At 42.3% G+C, this 25,150-nt stretch overlaps 1 protein-coding gene across 1 annotated transcript in view; it reads left to right on the forward strand.

The window, feature by feature from the left end:
* Window positions 1-7,644: 7,644 nt before the first annotated feature.
* Window positions 7,645-25,150, forward strand: part of Tnn (tenascin N) — an 85,155-nt gene continuing 67,649 nt past the window's right edge. Inside the window, 3 exon segments of the mRNA XM_036201840.1 lie at window positions 7,645-7,658; window positions 16,879-16,915; window positions 17,770-17,843. The gene's annotated coding sequence lies outside the window, so the exon portion shown is untranslated.

A 25,150-nucleotide genomic window follows, 5' to 3' on the forward strand; every position in this document is an offset into this window, starting at 1 on the left:
TTCTTTCTCTGCTTCCCAGTTCTTCTAATTCCAAACCCAACCAATAAAAGGCAAATCATTAGGATTTAACATAATGTATTACTTTTGGTAACTATGAGGACAAAACTACCAGAGAGCCATAAGTTAATGAGATCTGAAGGTAGAAAACATCTGCAAGCCACGGGGAGATGTCCCCATTCCTGCACTCAAAAATACAAATCCATATGACCTTCAGCCCCAGAGCAGATACAGAACAGCGTATCAAATCATCATGCCCAGGGCCCACAGCAGAGCCTGAAAAAAAAGCAAGAGGATAGAATGTTCACTTTACATTTCATGTTTACCTTACTTTTCCATTTCACTTTACATTTCATTTCACTTTACATTTCATGTTTATCAAAGACCCTCTCTCCACAGCTTTCTCTCAGGACTCTCTAAAAACATCCAAAGAAATCCATGAGTTCTACCTTCCCCATCTCTAGGCTGGTTCCTGTTGGGGTAATAGAAATATTCCAGGGCTGCAGGTCTCTGTTGCATTTATCAGTTGACAATAAAACCAGGTGAATCTGCATCTTGGCTTATTTTAGAAAAGGAAACTAAATTGTATGTGGAGACATTTTCATTATCAGCTCTGTGCTACTGTAAAGATCTAACATGACCTTTTGGTGTCCCTCACTGGCTGTTTTCTCTCTCATCTCTAAGAATAGACCTATTCCAGGACTCACAGGTCACTGCACAGGCCTTAGTCATGTGGGAGCCTCCAGCCTTCCATGGAGTCCTTGCGATCAAATCTTCCATGGAGCCTTTGTGATCAAATAAGTTCTCTCGCTGGAGATCGACCGTGAGGCTTCCATTTGGGAGTCTGCTTTTTCTTCTTTGGATGCAATCCATCATCCATGCGCTGATACTCTCAGCATCTCTGGTATACAGAAGGACGGGAGACAGGAAAAACAACAATAACAACTTCAATGGTTCTGGCACAATAGGATACAAGTTACAGGATCCTGTCTTCTCAGGGTTCATTAATATTCCATACAGTCCTGAGAAATTGCCAGTATGTTCCTTAAATGATACATGGAGATGGCAAGCAGTCATTAACTCATTTATTCCTTTCATAGAAGCATAGGGTCATGCATCATTAATTTTCACTCCTATCTACAAGAGTGCTTTTTGTCTTGTCCTCTAGAATGTGGTCTATAAGAGCTGGTGATGATAATGGGTTTACCTTGTCCAATTCTGTACCCCCCACCTGATAGAACAAGTTCTACCATGAAATAAGCGCTTAAATAAATCTTTGGAAATAAAGTTCAGATTATATTTGCTGTAATCTAATACATTATTCTGGTCATTGAAGTAGAAATAGTCATCTTTTTAGACATTGGGAGTCTCTCTTTGAGGTTTGATGTCAGACTCTCTCCCACTGTTGTTTGACTTGGGATGGTGTAGAAAGAAAGCCTCACTCTCATGTTTGAGGAAACCAAAGGGGCTGCTTCCTACAGAAGAACATTTGCCATATGAAGCAGGATGGTAACCCAGCTGGAAAAGCTGATGTAATGAAAACGAGAGACCAGGCCCACCCATGAGATTCTTCCCTGCTGAGCCCATCTGTCTGGGTGGGCCATCCATGTCTACGATGAAGGATGAATGTTATCCCTCTACAGTAATGGACTGAGGTCTGATTAAGGTTTCTCTGAGTACTGGGAAAATTCGAATAAGGTTGGCACCAGTCCCTACTAATGATCTTATTTGGATAAATACATGGTGGTAATCTTTGTTTCCTCTAAGAAAATCAGACTGTTCAGATTATAGACATTGGTTTGTTAATCTTGCTGTGCACCAATATGGCCAAATTTTTATCAGCTCTGTTTTCCAGATGGTGAGACCAAAGCAAACATGTTAACTTGATGCCAAGAAAGCTAATCCTGACTTTGCAGGGTTACTCCCTAGGCCTGTCAACTTGTCCTTACCATCTGATGGGTAAAATGATTAGTTCTGTGATTCCAATATTATTTTCTTAACAACATATATTCGCTTGCACAACAGTGATCTAGAAGAAACACTTTTGAATTTAGGACTCATCAGTTTCTACTAAGAAACAGGGAAGTTGGTGGGAACAGAGGGAACTGGTAAAATTAGGGAGCTTCAAATGGCATTTAATTTAATACTTTCTAATAATTTTAATATTGCTGATCTTTGACCTGAACACTGGGGCAAAGTTCAAGCCACCTTTGCTCTGAGATTTCAGCCTTAAGTGTGGGATACAGTTTGAGTAGCAGGCTCTGAAGCCAGACTCTCTTAGTTTGACCCTTTACTCAGCCTGCACATTGAGTCCTCAGCTGAAACATTCCCCACCATGATGGGATATTGTGAGGATTGGAGGATTGAGCACATTTCATACTTAGAGCACCCAATGTCCAGTGAGTGTCCAGTAAATGATCTAGAATGACCACAAGAACAACAATTTCCCTCTAACTGGAGGTCACAGCATCCTTTCTAAAAATGTTGTCTCACATCATAAATGGCAATTTCTATGTCTAATTGATGTCTCATTTACCAGATATTATTTAAAAATGGCATTCTCTGGGCATTACCAGAGAAGAAGAGTAAGATTTAGGAGGAGTGATCAAGAGAGAGAAACAGTAACTAGTTCTTGAATTAACTAAAAAACCTTTATTATGTGTCTTCCATATGCAAACCACTGTCCAGAGAACATATGCTATGCACCTGTGCGTATACACATGCAAACATTATTTTTCTCTGACCTCAGCACACTCAATTATTGCTGTTTTAGCCAGGAGGCTTTCCCTGGTCCCCTAGGCAGAGTTAGTGTTCTGTTAGAATACTCTGGCACTAATCATACTTATAGACTTCGTAAGAATTTTCTTTTTTAAAATGTGTGTGTGTGTATGGGTATGTTCACATGTATGTAGAGGCTGGAAGACAATGTCCGGCTATCTTCAGAATGCTGTCCACCTCTCTGAAACAAAGTCACTCACTAGTCAAGAACTTGCCAATTAGGCTGGCTGGCTAGAGCACAGAGATCCTCTTGACTCCTCCTCCCAGAGATGGGATTGCAAGCATGCACCACCACATTAAGTATTTTCACTGGGCTTTAGGGTGTTGGACTCAGGTCCTCATACTCATATGGCAGTTCTTTATCAACTGTGCCTTCCCTTCAACCCATAGACTGGACAGCAACTGTGAGCCCTGGGGATTGGGGTCAGTTCTTTCTCATCTGTAGAACTCACTAGCTTTCTTAGCTAAGACAGTGATAACATCTGCTCCGTACTTCCCTTTCTCCATGGTACTGGTACCCTTAGCCTGAGGTCTTACTTTTGGATTCCTTGTTAAACTTGACTCCTTCATGAGTCCTGTCCCTCATGACCTTCCTCTGGGTAGTTTCTCCTCCTTTGTGCCATTGAACATATTGGGCATGACCAGTGAGCTAGGAGAAAGAAGAGGCCTTTCTTGTTTAATAGGGGGCTTCTTGAAGAAGTCTAAAGGGCTAAGCTCAGGCTTCCTGTGCTTTCAAAATCTAGATTTGGTATATCTCCTCTCCAAAAGATTCCCCTACCTATTAATGCAGCTTCTGTGGTGAAGAATCGTCCAGCACAAAGTGAAACTGGGGTCTAGAGGAAAAGGTCTTGATCAAAGAACTTGTTGTTGCTGTTTTTCAATACAGGATTTCTCTGTGTATCCCTGGCTGTTCTGGAACTCTCTCTATAGACAAGGCTGGTCTTGAACTCAGAGATCTGCCTCCCGAGTGCTGGGATTGATGGTGTGCACCACCACCTGCTGACCAAAGAACTTCTTGATCAACTACATTTATCTTCCCCTTTCTTCCCTCCGAGTTCCCTGGGCCAGTCATTTCCTGAGCATGGGAGGAAATGAGCATCTGCCCATCTCATCTCTCAGTGGAGTCTCTGTTGCCTCTGACTTTTAAGATTTTCTGAAAGTAACCATACATGACATGCCATCAAACTGTTTGAGCCAGGGCAATCTCCTGTGGATGTTCATGAACATCCTGCTGCTTGTTACAAGAATACAAGTAGTTCTTAGGTTGTATAGGTTCTATACCATATGCCAGCCACCTGTCAGCCTGCATCACTGTCCATCTCCTAGACTACACAGGACAGATCATCCTGCTGTAACAGGCACACTCCCAAACACATGCCATCTACCAAGACGTCACTGCATGCTTTGCTCTATAGTTGGGCTCACATAGTCACCATAGCCCCTGAGGCCTCCTGCAAAGATGCAGCTCATCTCTCTCCCCTGCTGTGGTCATGCTTAGCCAGAGCCCTCATTTATAATTACTTTTGAAGCGTAGCTTTCAACTTCTCCCAAAACCACAGTGCATGGTAGAAGGTAGGGCTGCCAAAATTTAAAAGAGTCAGGATGTCTGCTCTCCCCAGGCCTCGGGCCATTTTCTTTGTTTGTGGGACATTGTAATGGAAAGGTGAACGGCCATGTTTCTGCTCTTGTCTGATGGCTCCTCTGGAATATAAACCAAAAGTCCCAGGGTTCATGTGGCGCCAGGACTCCATGACAGAGGCTCCTTGCAGAGGCTGTTGGATAAGCTGAAGTTGGTTTTGGACTTGGCTAGACCAGCAGGATTCTTGGGGAGTTCGTCACTGTCACTGCCATCAGGCTGCTTATAAGGACGAAGCAAAAGTAATGACAGCCCTTGAAATCCTGGGTTTCCCTCTCCAGCTTCTTCAAGTCAGTGATGATTTGGTTTAAATGATGTATATCAAAGAGAAATATACTCATTCTTTTAAAAGATTTTTATTCATTTATTTTTATGTGTTGTAAATGTTTTGCCTGCCTGTATGTTTGTGCACCATGTGTGCCTGGTGCCCACAGAAGAGGGTGTTGAGTCCCCTGAAACTAGAATTATGGATGGTTTTGACCTGCCTTGTGGGTGCTGGGAATTGAACCTGGGTCCTCTGGAAGAGCATCAAGTATTCTTCACTGCGGAGCCATCTCTCCAGCCCCAGGCTCTGGACTCCGAAATGACCTGGTTTGCTTCTAAATCTTCCTACTTAGGAGACCCAGCTCACAAAATCCAGCACATGTATAGGTACTTTTACCACTGCTGCAGAGGGGTTGGGCCATTGACCTCCAGAATCTGACTCCTATTTACCATTTCAACATACCACTTCCTCCTTTGAACTCTGGCTTTGGTCAAAAAGTCTCTTTTTCCCATAATTTCCCAACCTTGTCAGCTTTCTAACAGGCTCCCTCTTCTTTCCAAAGTTCCAGTCTCCCAAAGACTTGGGTGCTCTGCTTGGGTCTGCTCTTCCCGCTTTACAACTGTTCCTATGCGTTCCGACAGCGTCAGCTGCTGCCACTCTGGTCCCATACCTCTCTGCATTCACACATCTCCTCTGAATTTCAGACCCTTAGCATCTCACTGGGTAATTTTGAGTGTCTCAGTGGACGTTTAAAGTGAATTCCAAAACTGGACTGACTTTTTCCTGGATCCTCATCTACTGTCTGTTCTTCCAGCTCAAGGGAATGAGCCCTAAGGTAGAGCCTAGGATCCACCATGCCTTCCTCCTTGCACCTTCTCATCCCAAAGTGGAGCTATTGATTTCTCCCCCCACACCTGTCTGCATATCTCAGGAAATGCTATTATGTGCCTGGCTATCCAAAAGAAAACTCTCTACCATGCATGCATTTAATCCATTAACAATCCCTCCCAGTTCTCCTCGAGAATGTTCCCCCACTCTGCTGTTTATTAAAAGAATACAAGTAGTTATTAGGTTGTAGAGATTCTATACAACATCATCTCCATGCTCTTTTCTCTCTTCCATCACTTTTCCCTTTCTTCAATTTGGGCACCTTCCTTCTCTGGTCCATATTACTGTTAGCACCTCCTTACTGATGTGTGTAGCTCCAGACTTAATGTCCTTTAAAGCCAGTATTAACTCATTCCCAGAGTGTTTGTGTGGTGACAGCTGTGAACTTCCTGCCCTTGTGGGGCTTGCATTCTGACAAGAATGATGGCCACTGTGTCAGAAGAATGGCAGCTGGGAGGAGAGTCTCAGCTGAGGGGAAGGACAGGGAATCCTGGGTGAGGGAAAGGCTACATCATAAATCAGAGCATGAACTTCCTACACACCGCTGTGAGTTTGATCTCCTGCCTTTTTTCTTGAGACTTTCTCCCCACTGAGAAATGGAATGTACACTCACTGTGGGATATTTGAAAACACTGAGATACAAAAGCAACATGTACTAGAGCCTCATCATCTCCTGACATTGAAGTATTGGCCGTTTCAGCTCAGTTGACACATTTTCAAAATGATCTTCCCCATCACGTATGTGAACACGTATGTAAGCCAGATTGAGAAGACAAATATTGCATACTTCCCTTGATATGTGGAAAACATGTGTCTGTATATGTAGATGTGTGTATGTACATGTGTCTTGCGTCTGTATATGTGTGTCTGTATATGTGTATGTATGTGTGTCTGTGTGTGTGTGTATGTGTGTGTGTGTATGTGTGTGTGTGTGTGTGTGTGTGTGTGTGTGTGTGTGTGTGTGTGTGTGTGTGTGTGTTTGATGTGAAAGTAGAAGGGATCCTAAAGAGGGAGAAGAGGTCTAAAAGGAAGGGAGAGGAGAAGGGAGAGAAAGAGATAAATCTTACACTTACTCTTATAAACAGAACCTATATTTCATATATGACAAAAGCATAAGGTGACTTTAGAGGGAGAGAGACTATTGAGAGGGGAGAGCAGGAATGGGGTGGGATGAATATAAACAAAGTGCAATGATATATGTGTATGGAATGTCATAATGAAAACTAATATTTTCTGTGCTGATTAAAAATTAATTTAAAAATCTTCCTACAGTAAAAGTCTAATACAATAAAAAGTCTTTCCTTGTAAAGAATCTTTAGTAGCTTTTTATTATCTAAAATCCCATGTGCCCAGCCCAGTGCTTAGCAGCAGATACTAAATAGGACATTAAAGACTCCAAATCATATGACAACATCTGTATTTAGGCACAGATTATATTGCTTAAGTCCTCAGTAAAGATGAGCTGCTTTGGAATATTGTCTTTCTCTGTTTACACTTAAAATCTGTGATGCTAGATTATCTACTGACAACATCATGCCATCATCTCTCTATGCTATCTTTTATTTATTTTAACTACATTATTATTAATAGTGTGTGTGTGTGTGTGTGTGTGTGTGTGTGTGTGTGTGTGTGTACATACCACTGAATGTGTGTAGAGGTCAGAGGACAACCCGCAGGAATCTTTTTCCTGGATTTGAATTTAGAATTCAAGTGGTCAGGGTTGGCAGCCCCTGCTGAGCTTTCTCACTGTCTCTACTCTTACTTGGGAGGCTGAAAGCCAGAGAACTACATTTCCCAAGTCCTTTGCTGCAGTGCTCCACTTTGAAGCTGGCTAGTAAAAGCTGCTTTTGCTGAGAAGCCTCAACTCCACACTCAGACCCCTCCCCCGGCTCTCGGCCTATCACCTTTTTTCACTTGCAAAATGAATGTGTTTAACAGGGATGCAGAGTCTGGATCTTGAAGCTGGCCTCTAAAGAAAGAAATGAAAGGCTTGTACTATGCATCTATATGAAGAATGGAATTATGCATTTTGGCCAGTTGTGGCTTCCGGTAATGGTCTCCATCTGCTGCAAAAAGAAGCTTCTTCGATAAGGGGTAAGAGCTACAGTTACTTGTGGATATAGCACTAAGTACTTACAATACAGTTAGAAGCTACACTGGTTTAGCTAAGTGGCTCTAGCTGGTTCTCCTTTAGGGTCCTTGGTCTCACCAGCCACATGCATTAGCTATGTTTGCCATGCCTATCACGAATTCCCTCCTACTGAGTGGGCCTCAAGTACAACTAGGATGGCCGTTGGTTACCCCCAGGATTTGAGTGCCACTATTGTACGTTTTAGGACACCTTGCCATTGTGGCCATTGTTGATGTTCACAAAGATTGTAGCTGAGGAGGACTATTGATTGCTTTTCTCCCTTGGCAGCTTGCATAGCTCTTTCTGGTACTCTGAGAGCTTATCCTCAGGGAGAAGGCTTCCATGTCAGCTCCAGCTCAATTCTTTCCAAGTCCTCTGTCCAAAGTAACAGGGTTTTACCTTCAATTTCTGGGTGGCAACCAAGGGCCATGGCAATAGCGTTCAGTGTTTTTGGGGTCTCTTGGATTCCTCTGACCAACAGCTTGAAAGGAGGCTGTGCCCACTTCCCGGATGATCTATCTACAACACAACCTCCATACCTAAGGCTGACAGAAGATTGTAGAAGAGGGATGCAAAGGCTATAAGATCCAGAAGATCAGGATAGGACATCTGCTAAGAGGTAGTGTCCTCTGCAGATGACAGAAAAGCCACACACAGGAGGTCTAAACAAGCTTAAAATGTGACACCACCAGCTGACATGCCAGTGTTGATGGGGAAGAAGAGCTATGGGTGTTTAGTGGTTTCTAAGAGAGGAAGAATCAATCTTCTCTGTGGATGAACCTCCTAATGTTTTAACCAAGGTTATCCCAAGAAGTCAGCCTTCAGTACACATGAACAACACTAAGTGATCTCAGCAGGCTGTGTTTAGAAATTGATATATATAGAAACAGCTGCAATGAACAGATAAGAGATCATGAATCTGAGGAATCGGAGCAACACAGGAGGAAGTTGAGGAAGGAGGAGAGAAGGATGTAAACACAGTACTCAATGTAGAGTCCTCAAAAAATAAATTAAAAATTTGAATTACAGACAAAGAACTTTCCAGGCCCATAGTGGATGAGAATCCTACATCACCAACTCGTCTACATTAATTATTTTCTTTTAGAATGGGGGAAATTTTAAACAATGTTTTTCTCTTCCCAGACTTAAATTTAAAAACAAACCAAACAAACAAAAAGCCTGTTGGTGACAACCTGGTGCCCAGGTCTCAATCCTTACCCCTACTCTCTCTCCATCCCTAAAAAGACCAATTAGCTCATCTTACTGTTTACAGTACATTTGCATATATTCTGGTCTTTGTAAGATGACAATGAATTCAGTGGGAGAGGAAACTAGATAACCCCTCCTTTGGCTAAATTATATATAAATACAACTTTCTTTGATTAATGTCAGTTTCTTAATTTTTTAAAATACAAAACCATGCAGTGTGCTTAATGAATCTAAAGGTCCAGTTAACACTTCTACCAATGAGAAACATTTGTCTGAGCTTTGGAGTGAGGTAGGAAGCAGTAGTGTCATTGGTCCCCTGGCTTTGGAGATGCATGTGAGGCACTGTGTTCCTCTGAAAAACATGCTGCTTTGATGCCCCAGGCCACCGGCATCATTGGTGCTTGCCTGTAACTCTGGAAGCTCAGGATTTTCTCAGAGGTGGAGGCAGGTCTGAGCGCTGACCTTTGGACCCTGTTGTCTTAGACCTTTGTGCTCCTGTTTCCCTCAGGGGTCTCTACATCCCTTCTAAGGCAGGGTTGTGTCTTCCACCTGTCACACCTCTGCACCTGGCTTAGTCCCGGATCTATAGCTGCTAAGACAGACAGTAGCAGCAGGTGCTTCATTACTTCAGGCAAGACATCTTATTCAGTGAACAGAGAGTAATTTTTAGCAATTTAACTTTCTCCTGCGGAGTGGTTTATTGAGGATGTGTGCAGCAGCACAAATACTAGAGAGGATTAGAAGGCAGGAGAGTAGCTGGCATCCTTTCCAGGAGAGGAATTCCCAGAGTCTCTGGTGTCTATTAACCATCCATTGTGTCTGGAGCTGCATTAAGCCTTGATCGAGTCATGCTTAGATGAGGCTTTTCTCGCTCTGTAAAATGATGTTGTTTTTTTTTTTCAAGCTGTATCTTGTCCCAAGAGACTCCTTTTAACAAGCAGGTTTTTAAAATTATTTTGTTTTATGTGTATGAATGTTTTGTCTGAATGTATGTCTGTGTACCACATGCCTGCCTGGTGCCCACAGAAATCAGAAAGGGATGTCAGGTACCCTGGAACTGGAGTTATTGATGGTTGCGAGCCATCATATGGGTGATGGGAATTAAACTCAGGTCCTCCAAAAGAGCAACAAGTGCTCCTCACTGCTGAGCCAACTTTCCAGCCGTTCAAGCAGCTTTTAACTCCAGCTGGAGTACGAACACAGAGATAGGAGGACTCTGTACGTTGGTGGGCACACAAACAGGACAGGCACTATCTGCATGGTACATAATGATAAACAATTTATCCCTAAAAAGAAAGAGTGCTACAGTATAAATTTATCAAGGTAAATATGGGACTATATGGGTACATGAGTATTTCAAAATAATTGCAGGAAAATGGTGCCCAAGAGCTTACAAATATACAAGATTACAGAAAGGGTGCAAGTCCCTCACCTAGACCCCATGAAGAGGAGGATATCTCTGTGAAAGCAACACCACTGATGTACACATCAAGAGTCTGGCAGTCCTGCTTGTCCCAGGGCTTTCAGCCCAGTGTAGACCCCACTACCGACACTGCTTAGTCAAATTACCACCTACCCATGCGCCTGCTCATCTGTCTGGACCTACTGTGTGTTCATTTGCCCATTCATCTATCTATAAGTCTTCTGAGTCCTGCACATGTTTCTGTTGCTTGACTCAACTTGGGGAGTAAAATACTGTATTTGTAGATTTAAAAGGAAAAGAAACAAAAAACAAACAAACAAACAACCTTAATACTACTGCTACATCAACATTTCCTGATTTCAGCTTCAGATTTGGGAATATTTCAGATATGAGACTTTCAGATGAGGGATGCTCACCCAGTGATAGCTCTGGTAACATTCCAAATTTAAAGAAAATTCTCAAGCCCTCCTATTCTGAGCATTTCAGAAAGGGACACTTAGTCTGCACCTCAGGCCAAGTAGCTTACACAATAGGATTTTGTTTGCTCGAAGATTTAGCAGGTTGAGGGTCAGGATCTGGGTATTAGCAGGGTTAGTTTCTGTTGAGGCTCTTATTCCTGATGGCCAGCTGCCTTCTTTCTATGTCTTTATATAGGCTATAGCCTTCTCTATGTGTTACCTACATCTTACTTTCCTTTTTTTAGAAGGACACCAGTTAGATTTGATCAGAACCTACCCTAATGACTTATTTAAAATTTATTATCTCTTTGAAGACCTTTTCTCCAACTAACAGTGACATTCTGAGGTATTTAGAGTTAGGACTTCAAGATACAGATCTGGGGAGTACTGTGCAGCCCATGACATTTTCTGAATAGAACTACAATTGAGAACTACTTCCATCAAATCCAAGTAAAGGTTTTCATAGACTTTGGCAACCTGAAGATTGAGATGGTGTGTTGTGGAATATTATTTTAACTAGGCAAAGATGTGTTACATTCATTTTTGCTGCAAAATAATTTAACTGTGTAAAGATATATTACATTTATTTATGCTGCATTTGTGTAACGGTGTAAGGATGTATGTTTAATTATGTAAAGATGAGTTGCATTTGTTTCACCTTGCCTGCCTAAGGCACCTGATTGGTCCAATGAAGAGCTGAACAGCCAATAACTAGACAGAGAAAGGATAGGCGGGGCTGGGAGGCAGAGAGAATAAGTAGAAGAAGAACTCTAGGCTGGAGAGAAAAGAAGAAGAAAATGAGAAGAGAATGATGGGAAAGAGGGGGACATGCCTGGGGCCAGAAGCCAGAGAGCTGCCAGCCAGTCATAGAGACAGCAGGAAAAGCAGGACACAGAGAAAGAAAAGATAAAAATCCCCAAGGCAAAGTGGTGGATAAAGAGAAACAAGATAATTTAAGTTAAAGAAAAAAAAGCTAGCCAGAAATGAGCCTGAGCTAGGCTGAACATTCATAACCAATAAGAAGTCTCCTAGTCATGATTTGGGAGCTGGTTGGTGGTCCCAAAGAAAAGACATGGTACAATGGTGGGACACACTTAATAGAATATATAGACTTATTATGGAACAGAATAATGTAGGCATCGTTGGAAACTAGCCAAATAGACCATTAGACCAGAGTGGAGAATGGAGAGTCAAAGCTATGTGTGAATGGACCCTTGGAAAAGGAAAGGGGGCATGGAATACCAGAGGAGCAAATACATGTTTCTCTTCACTGATGTCCAGTTGTTTCGGCATCATTTATGGCCTCTCGATATCCATTTAGAAAAAGTATTGACTACTTTCTTTACCTTGGACAAAAATACATTTCAGATGTATAATAGACCCACACGTGTTAAAATGCAGTTTAAAAGCCTCTGTAGAACAATATAGCTGACTATCTTCATGACCTAAGGATAGGAAAATGCTTCTTAAATAAGCCACAAACAGAGCAAACCGTAAAGGGAAAGGATGATAAAGTTAAGCAAATTAAAATGAAAAACATCTGCATAATAAAATACCAGACAGAAAGGAACAGAGAAGTACAAATAAGGAGAAAATGCCAGTAATGTGAGAATATACTGTGCGCTATGCAAACCAATTAGCATGAGATGACACAGCAACCACCTTAAAACAGTCATTAGTTTGTTAGCACTGGATATATGGCTTTTAAATACCAGTTCATCATTTCAAACTTGTTATTTTCAAAATTAAAATGGTAGAGTGTATGGAAATAAAAATGTACATCAGAAGAGAGGTTGTATTTAAGCTCCATATAGACATGTAATAAAAATATAAAGATAGCCAGGCATGGTGGCTCATGTCTGTAATCCTAGCATGCTTGAGGCTAAGGCTGGAGAATTGCCTTGAGTTCGAGGCCAGCCTGGGACAGACAGTGAATTCCAGCATCTAGGGCTACAAAGTGAGACTCTGTGGGGCAAAAAAAAGAGAGAGATGTATTGGAAAAACATCTCATTTTCAAAGATGTTTCTGCCTCTGAATGTTCCAAAGGGCATTTGTGCATGTGTGTGGAGGCCTGAGGTCAACTTCAGGGGACATTCCTTAGGTGCTGTCCACCTCATTTTTTTTTCTTTTTAAACACAGGATCTTCCACAGGCCTAGACTTCCCTGCATTCATTGGTTGGCTGGCCAACAAATCTCTTCCAGTGTCTGCTTCTCCAGCATTGGGAGTATAAGCAGGTAGCATCAAACCTGACTTTTTTCCCCACAAGGGGTTCTGAGGATTGAACTCAAATTGTTGCACTTGCATGGCAATACTTTATGGGAGGAGCCACCTTCCAGCCCACAGGCTTCTCTCTTGGAGGGAGGGAAGTCATGGGTCATACAGCACATGCAGAAACGTTCATCATGCTTGTATTTTACTTCTGAAGCTGGGCAGGGACACCTGTGTTCTTCTCAATGCCTTTTCATATGTTTGAGAGAACTTACAGTTTTTAAAGAGACCATCTCCAATTTCAAGCTCTAATGGGAATAAAGGAATAACAAAATTCACTGGCAATGAATTATCTTCTTTTCAACACTCCACAAATTTATGTTTAGTAAAAGTTTTGATCTCTGAAGGCAAGGGTGAATATGGGACAAACTGGAGCTAGGGGCTGATGAGAAGAGGCAGGGCTGGAGGGGTGTCAGTCTGCAGAGGAGCCTATTGTGCTCCTGTCCCTCAGTCACACAAGGAACTGCCCCTGGGACCACAGATGGTGACCTCAGCAGTTCCACAGGAAAACCACGTCATCATTACCATGGCTTTCCCCTTATGTGGAATGGAACAGTTGCTACAGTGTGGCCTCACTGTACAAAACCAAGTGCTGAACACTGACTATTAGGGAGAATTTTCAAAAGCATGGCCTTGGGAGGGACGTTTGAGCTGGGGGCCTGGGACTCAGTGCATAAGAAAATCAATGGAATTTCCCATTGTCACAGCTGTTGTCATCTTCAGGGAGGATAGTGCAGTCTCTCATCTTTTTAATGTACATCCTTGAAGTATTCTAGGTATTGCCATACTTTGGTATAAAGGATCTTTTTTTATCTGTAGAACTAACTTTGAGGGGATGTTCAGTGATATTCAAATAATGATAAACTGCCAGCATTGTGCAAAAAGGGAAAGGGCCCTTTGCTGAATCCCACATTGTAAATATTCTCACCATGGCCTGGTTTTTATGTGACATCTCTGAATGTGGAATTAGGCCTCATAAAATAAAATTAAAAAAAAAAAAACCTTTATGTGCAAAAGAATGCTGTCAAGAAACTGAAAAGACAACCAACAAATGAGAGGAGAAATTTGCAAATTAATTTTCTATTAAGAGTTTAGTGGCCAGGCATAGTAGCACCCAGGACTTGAAAGGCTGAGGCAGGAATATATTGAGTTCAAGGTCAGCCTGGGCTGTATAGCAAAACCATGAAAACAAAAGGCCAAAACAAAACCCTAAATATTTAAAGAAGTTTTGGAATTCAACAATGAAAATATAAACAGCAGTTTAAAAATAGGCAAAGGATTTAAAACATTTCTGTAAAGAAAATACATGGATGTCTAGTAATTACATAAGTAATGTTCAGTGTCACTAATCATTACACAATGAAAATGAAAACTACAATATTCCATTTAACATCCACTGGAGTGTCTATAATAAATAAAGACAGAAAGTAGTGGGATTGCAAAGACCTATAGGTCTTGCAAAAACTGGAATACTGGTATGTTGCTTGTTGAATTGAAGAATGGTACACCTACTTTGGAAGACATAGAATTAACATACAGCCCAGTATGTTATACTCCAAGGTAAATAACCAAAATAGACAAAAATACATATCCTCACAAAACTTTATATAAAAATGTTCACATTACATTATTTATAATAACCTCAAGTTGGAATGAACACAAGTGTGCACTGATTAATTAATGAACAAATAAAATATGATGACATGTAATATAGTATACAGTATATAATAAATAACAATATTATTCAAATATCAAAAGATATGAAATTCTGATGTATGCTGCAGCAAGGCTGAAGCTTAACAACTCTGCTAAATGAAAGAAGCCAGTCATAAAATAGCATGTACTTCATGATTCCATTTATATGAAGTTTCCAGAATAGGCAAATCCATAGAGACAGAACAGACGAGTAGCTGTCACAGGCAACTTGGGGAAGAAAAGAACACAACTGCTAATATGTGTGTGTGTTTCTTTTGGGGTTCCTGAAATGTTCTCAAATTAGCTAATGGTAGTGGCTGTGTGACCATATGAATGCACAATTGCTTCAAACCACTTAGAGCATAATAACATGTGAATTGAACCTCAGTAAAAAAAACAAAACATTTATATGACTATTGCTTGGTTTTAGGGGAAACAGGACTAAAATGCCAATGGAATAATAAAATTTTTGTTTTGTTGAATTTGTGATTGTACAACTTGCTCATTTCATTTTATCCCCTCCTGACCCTTTGTCTTTCTTATGACTTAGCTGTCTGGTGATTCTCAACCCAAAGGGTACATTCTTAAAGCACCAGGGGAGCTTTGACAGAGCATGGTGCTTGCTTTCCATCCAAGCCCATCTAGATCAGAGTATCTGCTTTGCTACCCACAATGTTGCTGTCTAACTTGGTTAAAAATCTCCCAGTGAGAGGGCTGGGGATAGAGCTCAGCAGTAAAATGTTTGTTGTGCCCATGCTTATAATGCTAGTGCAGGGAGGCGGAGACTGATGAATCCCTGGAGCTTGCTGGCCAGCCAGCCCTGGGGTCCTAGTGAGAGACCTTGTTCCAAAATCTAAGTGTTTCGCTCTTGAGGAATGAAGACCTCTGGCTTCCACACACATATGTACATGGACACACATGCCCATGTGTATACACACCCCACACACACCCCCACACCCTTCTGGCCATTCCTGTATGTTGGCAAGACCACGATAATGAAGAGTAGCTCTGAGTGTAGGCAACCCTGGGGCAAATTGTATGGTGATTCTTTAAAGAGCTCTTTGCTTTTTAAGTCAGATGTGAGGTATAATTTATACGTGGCAAACTTTACATTTTTAAAGTATTCATTTAAAAAATACTTATTTTTATTCGTGTGTGTGTGTGTGTGTGTGTGTGTGTGTGTGTGTGTGTGTGTCTACAGAGACCAGAGGCCAGAAGAGGGTATAGGATCCCCTGGTGCTGGAGTTACAGGTGACTGTGAGCCACCCAGTGTTGGTGCTGGTATCAAAATTGTGGTCCTCTGGGAAGAGCAGCAACTCTTCTTGTCCACATAGCCATCTTTCTAGCCCTTCAAGGATGCATTTTGGTGAGTCTTGACAGATGAATATAACAACTTCTGTAACAAGTTCTAACAACTTCTATGGTCAATACACAGGGCATTTCTATACCCCACCCACAATTTTTGTGTCTTTTGTGATCATCTCTTTCCCCTATGTCTTAAATACGCATTTGAGAATGTTAGGCAACATTAGAAAGCAAGCCTTGAAAATATAGGTAAGAAAACAGAGGACAAAATTACTGTATAAAGAATAAAAAGAAGCAACAGTTTCCATATAATGCAATCTTAATTTGCCCAGTCTTTATTGAGCATGTGCAGAGCTATGCATATTTCTCCATGCATGTATTCATTTGCAGGAAAAACAGTGATTATCTCCAAAGTTGAGAATTATAGGAAATACTAATTTTCTTTTTTATATTTTTCTGCATTTCCTATTTAGACTATAATAGTAAATTGCTTTTATAATCAAAATAATATTTAGTAAATAGCAACCACTGTGCAAGTGATACATGAAGAGCTTCCTAAAGAAAGCTGCCATCCCCACTAGGTTCCAGGCTTCTAGCTATAAATCCAGCTCTCTGGCCCCACATACCTCAGGCAGCTGGCTTGTAGCAAGTGTTATTGCCAAAAAAGAATAATAAGATATTGACTTCTAGTGAGGTGGGTATCAAAAAATATTGACCCAAGAGAAGAAAATATTGATGGAAAAAGAATCAAGGTCTTTCACTGCCTTGAAAGGAATAATAAACCTTCCACTTTGCTGAATTCCACATTCTGTTCATTTTTACAGGCAATTGCACATTTCAAGTCAAAGACGGCACATCCTGGTAAGCACTGTTAGAAGCTTGAATTTAGAGTTTACTAGAAAGGAAATAAGTGTGTGTGTGTGTGTGTGTGTGTGTGTGTGTGTGTGTGTGTGTGTGTGTGTGTGTGTGACAATCTTGTAGGTACAAAATAAGCATAATTTGCAGGATGGGAGATAGAATGTGTGTCAAGATATCCTGACAATAACGTCTGTTCAGGTTTGTCTTCAGCTCCTTTAGAGCTATTCGGTAGCATCCTAGTTAGAGACATTATAGGAGAACATAGCAACCAACTCAAACAGACCAGCTTCAGCTCTCCAAGTGAGACATAACTGATTTAGTCTCCCTCAGAGCCAGCACATCAGTCTGTTGTGTTTCTGGTGATTTCTTAGGACAAATACAATGGGAGATGACGAGAACTGGAATGCTTTCTTCTACATTTTTCTCAAATAAAAGAAGATGATATAATAACATGTTGGTTGAGTCATTGAGCCAGACACTTTTTTCTGGCTTGTTCTAGAGTGGGTTGTTTTTCAGTACTGCTATATAAAATGATGAGTTGGAATTGGTTTCATGTTAAATTTGTCCACTGGTTGTGTATGATGTTATAGTAGTAGTTTTGTGTTGTTATTTTGTGCTGTGTTGTAGAGTTGTTGTTTGAGACAGGGACTCATTATGTAGTCCATGATGGCTTTCATTGTACAATCCCCTGGCTTAAACCTTCTAAATGCTGGGATTACAAGTATGTGTCCCCAAGTCCAGTTCTCAGTATAGGTTCTGATGTCATTTTTCCATTGTTATACTGAAGACATTTCTGAAACTTCAAATACAGTAACTTCAAATAATCATTGATTTTTTTACCGTTCTGTGTTTGGCAGTTTAGATTACAGGTTGTCCTGCAGATACTGTCTGAGCTTCCTCGAACACCTGGTGTCTCAATCAGGATGCTCAGGTGAGCCATCTCATTCTTTCTTTTATTCTCCAGAGGCAGTGTAATCCAACAGGAGATACCTGAACCTACAGGGCCACAGGAGGACGAACCTTAGAGTCATAGTTTCTATCCTTCAGCTTCATTCTACTGGGGCAGAGAAGGCAACAGAGCTAGTTCTGGTCCAAGCAGTGGGTAAATAGACTCATTCTGTGCAATGGAGAGCAGCACAGAATCCATATTTAGCCTTTGTGGTCTTAACTTACAGACAACACAGTGGACCTAAAAGAACAATAAGCTTTGGAATTGGACTTTCCTGTAGCCAAGTTATGGCCTGTTACAGGATGTGACTTTGTCTCCTTCTGAAGTCTTACATAAGTCTGTATTCTTTGCAGCACATTAATAAATCCAGTTGCTACCAAAAAATTGTGTTGTTTTTTTTTTGTAATTTTTAGAATAATTTTAGCTCTAAGAAACAAAATTCTGAATTCAGAAAATTCTGAACCAGGAAAACACCAGGGGTAGTTCACTCAGTAGTTTGGTAATGTCATTAAACCCAGATTCCCTCCATTTATTTCCTTCCTTTCTTCTTCTCTTCCTCCCTCCTTCATCTCTTTCTTTCTTCTTTCCTTCTCCCTCCCTCCCTCCCTCCCTCCCTCCCTCCCTCCCTCCCTCCCTCCTCCCTCCCTCCCTCCCTCCCTTCCATTCCATCTTTCACAGTGTCTCATGTCCTTGAACTCCTGATCCTTTTTCATTACCTCCCAACTGCTGCTGTGGTTCCTAGAGTTTCTCCCATTTTCTGTCAAGTCATCCTTGACCCTTTTTCTTAGTCTTTGGCCAGTGCTCTTTCTGGGGAGTCACAAGGTGTCATAGATGCCACGACTTTAGGCATTCTATACAGACAGGACAATACTCATCTCTTATTTGGTGTGTGTGTGTGTGTGTGTGTGTGTGTGTGGTTTTCGTTGAGTCTTTGCAAATATATTCTCCTTTATGTCTCATTTGCTCTGAGTGCATTTCATGTTCTTGACTGAACTGGTCGCTAGTAACTGCTATGGAATTATCCTGGTTGGCTTAGAAGAGTCAAAACTAACTTCCTACTCTGCCTTTGCCTACATGAAGATATGAAGTATTCCAGCCACGTGTGCCCATGGTCATAGACTCTGCCATTCTCCTTGCCCACGGTGCTGGACCACACCCTCTCAACCCTGAGCCAAAATAAACTGTCCTGCCCAAGTTCATCTTGTCAGGCAGTCACCTCAAAGAGAACTGATACTAACACAGAAAACTGGTACTGAGAAGTGGAGACAGTTAACTGACAAGCTTTTACCAGGTGATTCACAGCTATTCTGAACTCTTTCATGGAAGGAATGTTGAAGAGTTTGGAACTGTGGGCTTGAGAAATTCTGGAATGCAATAAGCTGAACTCAACGGGTCAATCCTGGAAGTCTGAAAGAGCAGAATACTAATAGAAATGTAGACACCACAGACTGTTCCTGTGGCTTCAGGGGAGGAAAGACTCTCCTGGGAACTGGGCTATAGACCATTCATGTTCTAGTTGGCAAATAGTTTGGCTATGCTTTGTGTCCTGAAAACATGAATGACACTAAGTTAAAAACTAATGGACAAAGTTGCTTGGTGAAAGAAGTTTTAAGACAGTATAACACTCAGGCTGTGGAGTAGTTTGCTTTATTTACCAAGAAAATACAGCGAGAGGGAGAAAGAGTAGAAAATGGGACAGGAAAATATGCAAAATGTGCATCTTAGCAAGGACAAAAGTACAAAGCCAGTTTAAGAGGTGAAGCCAAAGGTCACCTGCCAGTTACAGACACAAGCTTTCAACTTGAGCACTTTGACCCTGGGCTCTTCTCTAAACTGAAACCAGGGGGAAATCTTGAGTAACCTCTTTAGACTGAACACACTCTACTCACTCTAGTTTACTAGCGTTTATGACCAAATTTAGAGATCACGTAGCTAAGGGATATATTAGTATCCATTAGCTTTGCTGTAGCTGACCTCTGCTATGTGAGTCATGAGAGAAAACCTGCCTACGTCTTTCATTTTAGAATTTGGAGGTCACTTTTGCTACCTCAACTCAGTTGAAACTACTGACCCCTCCACTCAGGTCTGTGCAAAGTGTAAGACCTTTTGACATCTGCTTTTTGATCCTGCTAACACCACCAGTGAAGAGCTAGGATGTCTGGTTAGACATATGCTGACCCCTGACTACCTCACCTTTCCTCACCTCCAATCACCTTTTCTCCATGCCTCTTGACAGCCTGCTTCTTTATATCCTAAGTACCCCTGAATCCTGTTTTCAGGGAGATGGGGTTGAGGCTCTTCCTTTTGCACCTTCATCCTTAGCTGCTGCATTTGTTATTTCCTCACTTCTATAACAAAATACGCGACAGACAAAACCTGAGGGAGGCGGAGTTGATTTTGGCTCACAGATGACATAAAGTCTACCACAGGAAGCGAGGTGTGGCGGCAGGGGTGTACGGAGTCTGCCATGTTGAATCTGTGGCCAGCAAGCAGAGAAAGACAAATGGTCGTGTTGCTCCCTCTGTTTTCATTCAACCTGGGACCCAAGTCCACGGGATGGTGCCACTCATGTCCAGGGTGGGCCTCCCCACCTCAGTTAAACCTCTGGAAAGGTCCTCACAGACACACTGAGAAGGAGCCCGTCTCCAGGGTGACTCTAAACCCCATCAAGGTTAAGCATCACAACTAACTTGTGCATAAGCCGTTTCCCTTTTGAAAGAATGTTGCTTCAGTATAGGGCCTGATGAGCAGAACGGGCCTGGCTCAGTAACAAAGCTGGAGAGAACTCTTTCCCGCTATCCTCATCCATCTGGGTTCCCTCGACCAGTCTTTGACGGCAGTGGAGATGAACCAGAAAGCTGTGGGCTCTCTCCATTGTGCTGTGGATCTGCCCTCCAGAATCTGCTTTGGGCAGGACCGGGAGGAGTGGTAAGGGAGGGTGAAGCAGGTTGGCCTGTGACCCACAGGAACACCATAGGAATGTTGAAGGTCTGTACGTGGCAAGAGAAAAATGGAGTCTGGGATGGATGATGCTCTCCTTCCTTGGTTAGAGTTCTCATGGAGCCAGTATTTTGGAGGCACCTGGGAAGGTGAGTGGCAGAGTGCGCCCCAAAGCCCCGGGACTTCTCTTCTTGTCCTCAGTCCTCTTCAGAGCCCTGCCTCTCACAGGTGTGAGGTGATTGAGGAGGGGGGTCAAAGCGGGGTCTACCCCTGGAAGTTTCTGCTGACTTCTTTCTACGCTAAAGGATTTTTCTTATTTTAAGAGTAGTAAGCAGTAAGTTCTGGAATGTCTGAAACGTGGAAAAGAGACTTAATAAATATACTTTCAAACCCGAGACTCAGCTCCTGGCCAGGAGACATGCAAACTTTTTAATATCCTTGTTCTGCATCTGCTTAAATGGAAACAGCCTGTGGTATTTTTAGCTGCTGTGTAATCAAAGAAAGAAGGAAAGGGGGAATGTATATTTTTTTTCTTCTCCTAGTTAGAATAGGAGAATGAATTGCTCAATCCTTAACAGAGTCCGGAAAGGGAGGAAAATCCCGGAGTCCCCACTGATTGGCTCCTCCTCGTCCCGGTCATGATTTAAACCCAGGGAGGGAAGAAGAGAGAGGAGACATCGAGGGATAGGCCAGCCTTGAGGTCTGCAGTACCCAGACCAGCTCACGGGAGGCAGGAGGGTTGGAAGTGGTGTCCGGCAACCTCCCAGGTAAGAATGCCAGCTACTGAGGCTTTACCTATGACTGGGAAGAGATTGGCTGGTGTGGAGTGACTATAGGCTGAAGGGTCCTGCTGAAAATCCAGGAAAGGTAATACAGACGAAGTTCAAAAACTCTCTCCCAGGACCTGTGGACCATGTCTTCAGTTGGCATTAGACCCTGTCCTCCCCATGTGGGGAGGTACCACGCCCTTACCTGTCAAGTGCAGTGTGTAGGGCACCAGATTTTACCTGAAGCAGTGCATTTTGATGGAATGTTTTTGAAGCCTATTCATGTTACTTCTTCTCTCTCTGTGATTTCTTATGTGGTATAGCTCGTTGTTCTCTTAAAACAGAATTTTCATTCCGGTTGTGATTAGGAAACTATTATAACTTTTCTGTCTTTGAGATTTTTGTGTGAACCAATGAAAATGATGCTTGCAAACTCACATGAAGGGGCCCATTTAGTTGGATGTGTTTTAATTATTACTTGTGAGAGGAGAATGTCTTTTCCCTCAGTTCTCATATAGTTACCCTTATAGTGCCCCAAAGGAGGCATTTTGAAACACTTCAAGAGTGATGTGGTAGACTCATTTTTGGAGATATGACTTTTTATTTATAATTTTTTGAGGGTGGGAGAGGGCCAGGATAAGAGGAAGGGAAGGAGACCAAATGAGAAAAGACAGCATTTCACTCTTAAGGACCAGATTTGCTTAAATAAGCATTCATAGAAGAATAAGCTCAACATAAAAACAACAAAGTATCCACATCTGCGCACAGGTAATCCATGGCTCTGGGTCTGCTGCAGACTCAGTGATGGTGACAGTGTCAAGAGAAGAGACACAGGAGGAAGTAGATTATCAATCCTGGTGTCCTGCCCCTGGGAACAAAGCGGAAAAGCACCTGGCTTTCTTTCCTGCTACTTTGAATTCTTTTATTGTTTCCAAGTGTGTTGATTCCCAAAGCAAGGAATCTAGGGCAGATGATTTCCAGTCCATCTTGTGGCTCTTGGCTTCTCTTCCAGTGCCGTGGTTTGACACGTAGGGTAGACCAGCTCTTTTCTGAGGTGATGACTGAGGAAATCACGCCCAGGCCCCCGGAAACTCTACCCCTCCATCGCTCACTCCAGAGCCCTGGTTCCCATAGGATCTGACTGCAGACATGAGATCATGGTTCAGGTTCTGTTGGAACATTTGGAACCACCAGTCTGTGAGCAGATGGTGCTGATGTGACCTGATTCCTGATGGTCAGCAGCTTGGCCTGGCTCCACCACAGAGGACTCAGGCAGAGGCCAACGGTGACTGTCTAAATACATGCCTAGCCCATGTGGGTAGAACAGTGTACATTCTTGGAAATCAGCATTGCCCCTTCAGCTTGATGGAAGGCTGGGACTTCAAAGTTGTTTCAGTGTGTGGAAAACCACATTTGAACTAAAGAGAGAAATTGTGACTTTTCATTATGCATTATTAGCATCCACCTGAAGGACAAGTGCCATCAGGTGCCCATCACTGCCATGGGAAATAGGTATAACTGTAGATCAACTGACCCTTGATTGTCCTGGGGACTGGGTTGGTAAAAGCAGGTTCCCAAGTTTACATCGCATGTCTATTTTATCTCCCCATTGTGAATGAGATGGGTCCATGGAGACTAACAGAAAGCCTTCTGGTGAGAAATTAATTCATTCCCATAGGGATAAATGACCGTCTTTGCCCATTGTTCACAGACAGCTTTTAAAGCTCTTAGCATAGAGACTGCTGTATAAGAAGTGTTTAGGAAAAATGGTAGCTATTATTGTCATCATTCATTGGACCCTTTGCAAAAGGCAGATTAAGGTTTAGTTGATAAAAGAAAATGAGCCTGTTGAAACTCCTGAAAAAGTAGTTGAGCTCCAGGGATGGGCTGGGTGCATTGTCCATTGTCTTTTCCCTCCTGGGTGGGAAACACATATAGATAAAGGGTTGTTGCATAAGATATGAGAGCCCTTACAAACACTTCCTGGGGACTCTTTGGTGGACCCACTGAACTGCACAGACACACACAATCTGGGATGTGATATCATATAAAGCCACATCTTCATTTTTGACTGGTCTCTCATCCTGTATGGAATGCCTTTTCAGAGAGTTCAGAATCACAGATAAAAACACATGTGTGAAGTTGGCTCAACTGGAGGCTGGCTAGCAGAAGCAGTGGGGTCTCATATACTAGATTCTCTTGCATACTGAAGAATGGCAAATGGCTTTCTGCTAGTCTCCATGGACAGTCTCCATGGACCCATCTCATTCACAATGGGGATAAAATAGACAGGCGATCTAAACTCGGGAACCTGCTTTTACCAACCCAGTCCCCAGGACGATCAAGTGTCAGTTGGTTGTCTGAGGTCTCACGTCCAGGATGGGTCATGCCACAGTAGGTTGTTCAGTTCCCCGAGAACTTGATTTCCTAGACCAAATACTGTTGTCATAAGACTCAGAACCACGCAGGGCCCAGGCTGGAGACCACTGGCAAACTCTGCTCAAAAAGAGTGGAGGGAAAAGTAAAGTTTGCCAAAGACATTTGTGACACCAGGGCTCCTTAGCCACACACTCCTTCATTTTCCAGCATAATTCAATGCACCCTATTATTTGGGGAGAGAATATCTTCTTAGTGACTCTACTGGAAATCCATGATAATATAGCTTTTCTAAGACCCAAAGCAGTGCATTCATTTGCTTGTGGTTAACCGTTAGGAAGGATGAGGTCATGCAGGCGCAGAGAAAGCCTTGACTTTAAGTACGAAGTGCTTTGCCAGTGGCTAGAAGCTGGCAAGTGCCTATTTGATGAAAGTAGTATTTTCTATCCCTGACTCAGAGTATGTGTCGTTCTCTGGAGAAAATAAGGTGACACAAAGGCCACTCATCCCTAAGGAGAAGAGCTTGGAAACTGAGAGGCCACTCTCTCCTGCTAAGGCTTGCTTGACATGAGCCCAGTGGATAGAGGTCTTGGTTATTCTCTACTGCTTCCTACCTTCTTCTGGGAGGTGCTGGGACCTAAGTTCCCTGTGAGGGAAGCATAATTCATCACTCCAAGCATCAGCTTGCACTGGTTACAGGCCAAGCAGGCTCAGGCTTCCGCTACTGATTTATTGATGTTTTGCTGAATACCTGGTATGTCTTGGCTTTCCTTTCCTTTCAGAGCCCATCTCTCGAAGGAAATATGGCAGGAAAGAGGATATTTTGTGTTTTTCTTTCCACATCTACAGTATATATTGCAGAAAGATGAAGAATCCAGACATGAAGAATGGATAGACCTGGTGTGTGAGCCCAGCTCTGATGCTTGGCTAGTTGAGTGTCCTGACAATTATTTAACATTTTGAGTGCTCATGACAAAGAATATTGGTGATTGACTATCATCATTTTGAGCATTAATTAAAGCTAATGTTTTAAAATTGTTTGGCCCAGTACCCAACATCTAATAAACACACACAAATCTAGGGTCCCCTATTATTTAATTCACAAAATATTTGGCCAAAGCTATGCTATGTGGCTAGGAAAACAGGAGGGACCTGTATGGTTCTAGCAATTGCCATCCCTGAACTAACAGGCATTCTGGGCTGGGA

The sequence above is a fragment of the Onychomys torridus genome, chromosome 11 (genome assembly GCF_903995425.1).
Source record: "Onychomys torridus chromosome 11, mOncTor1.1, whole genome shotgun sequence".
Classification (NCBI taxonomy): Eukaryota; Metazoa; Chordata; class Mammalia; order Rodentia; family Cricetidae; genus Onychomys; species Onychomys torridus.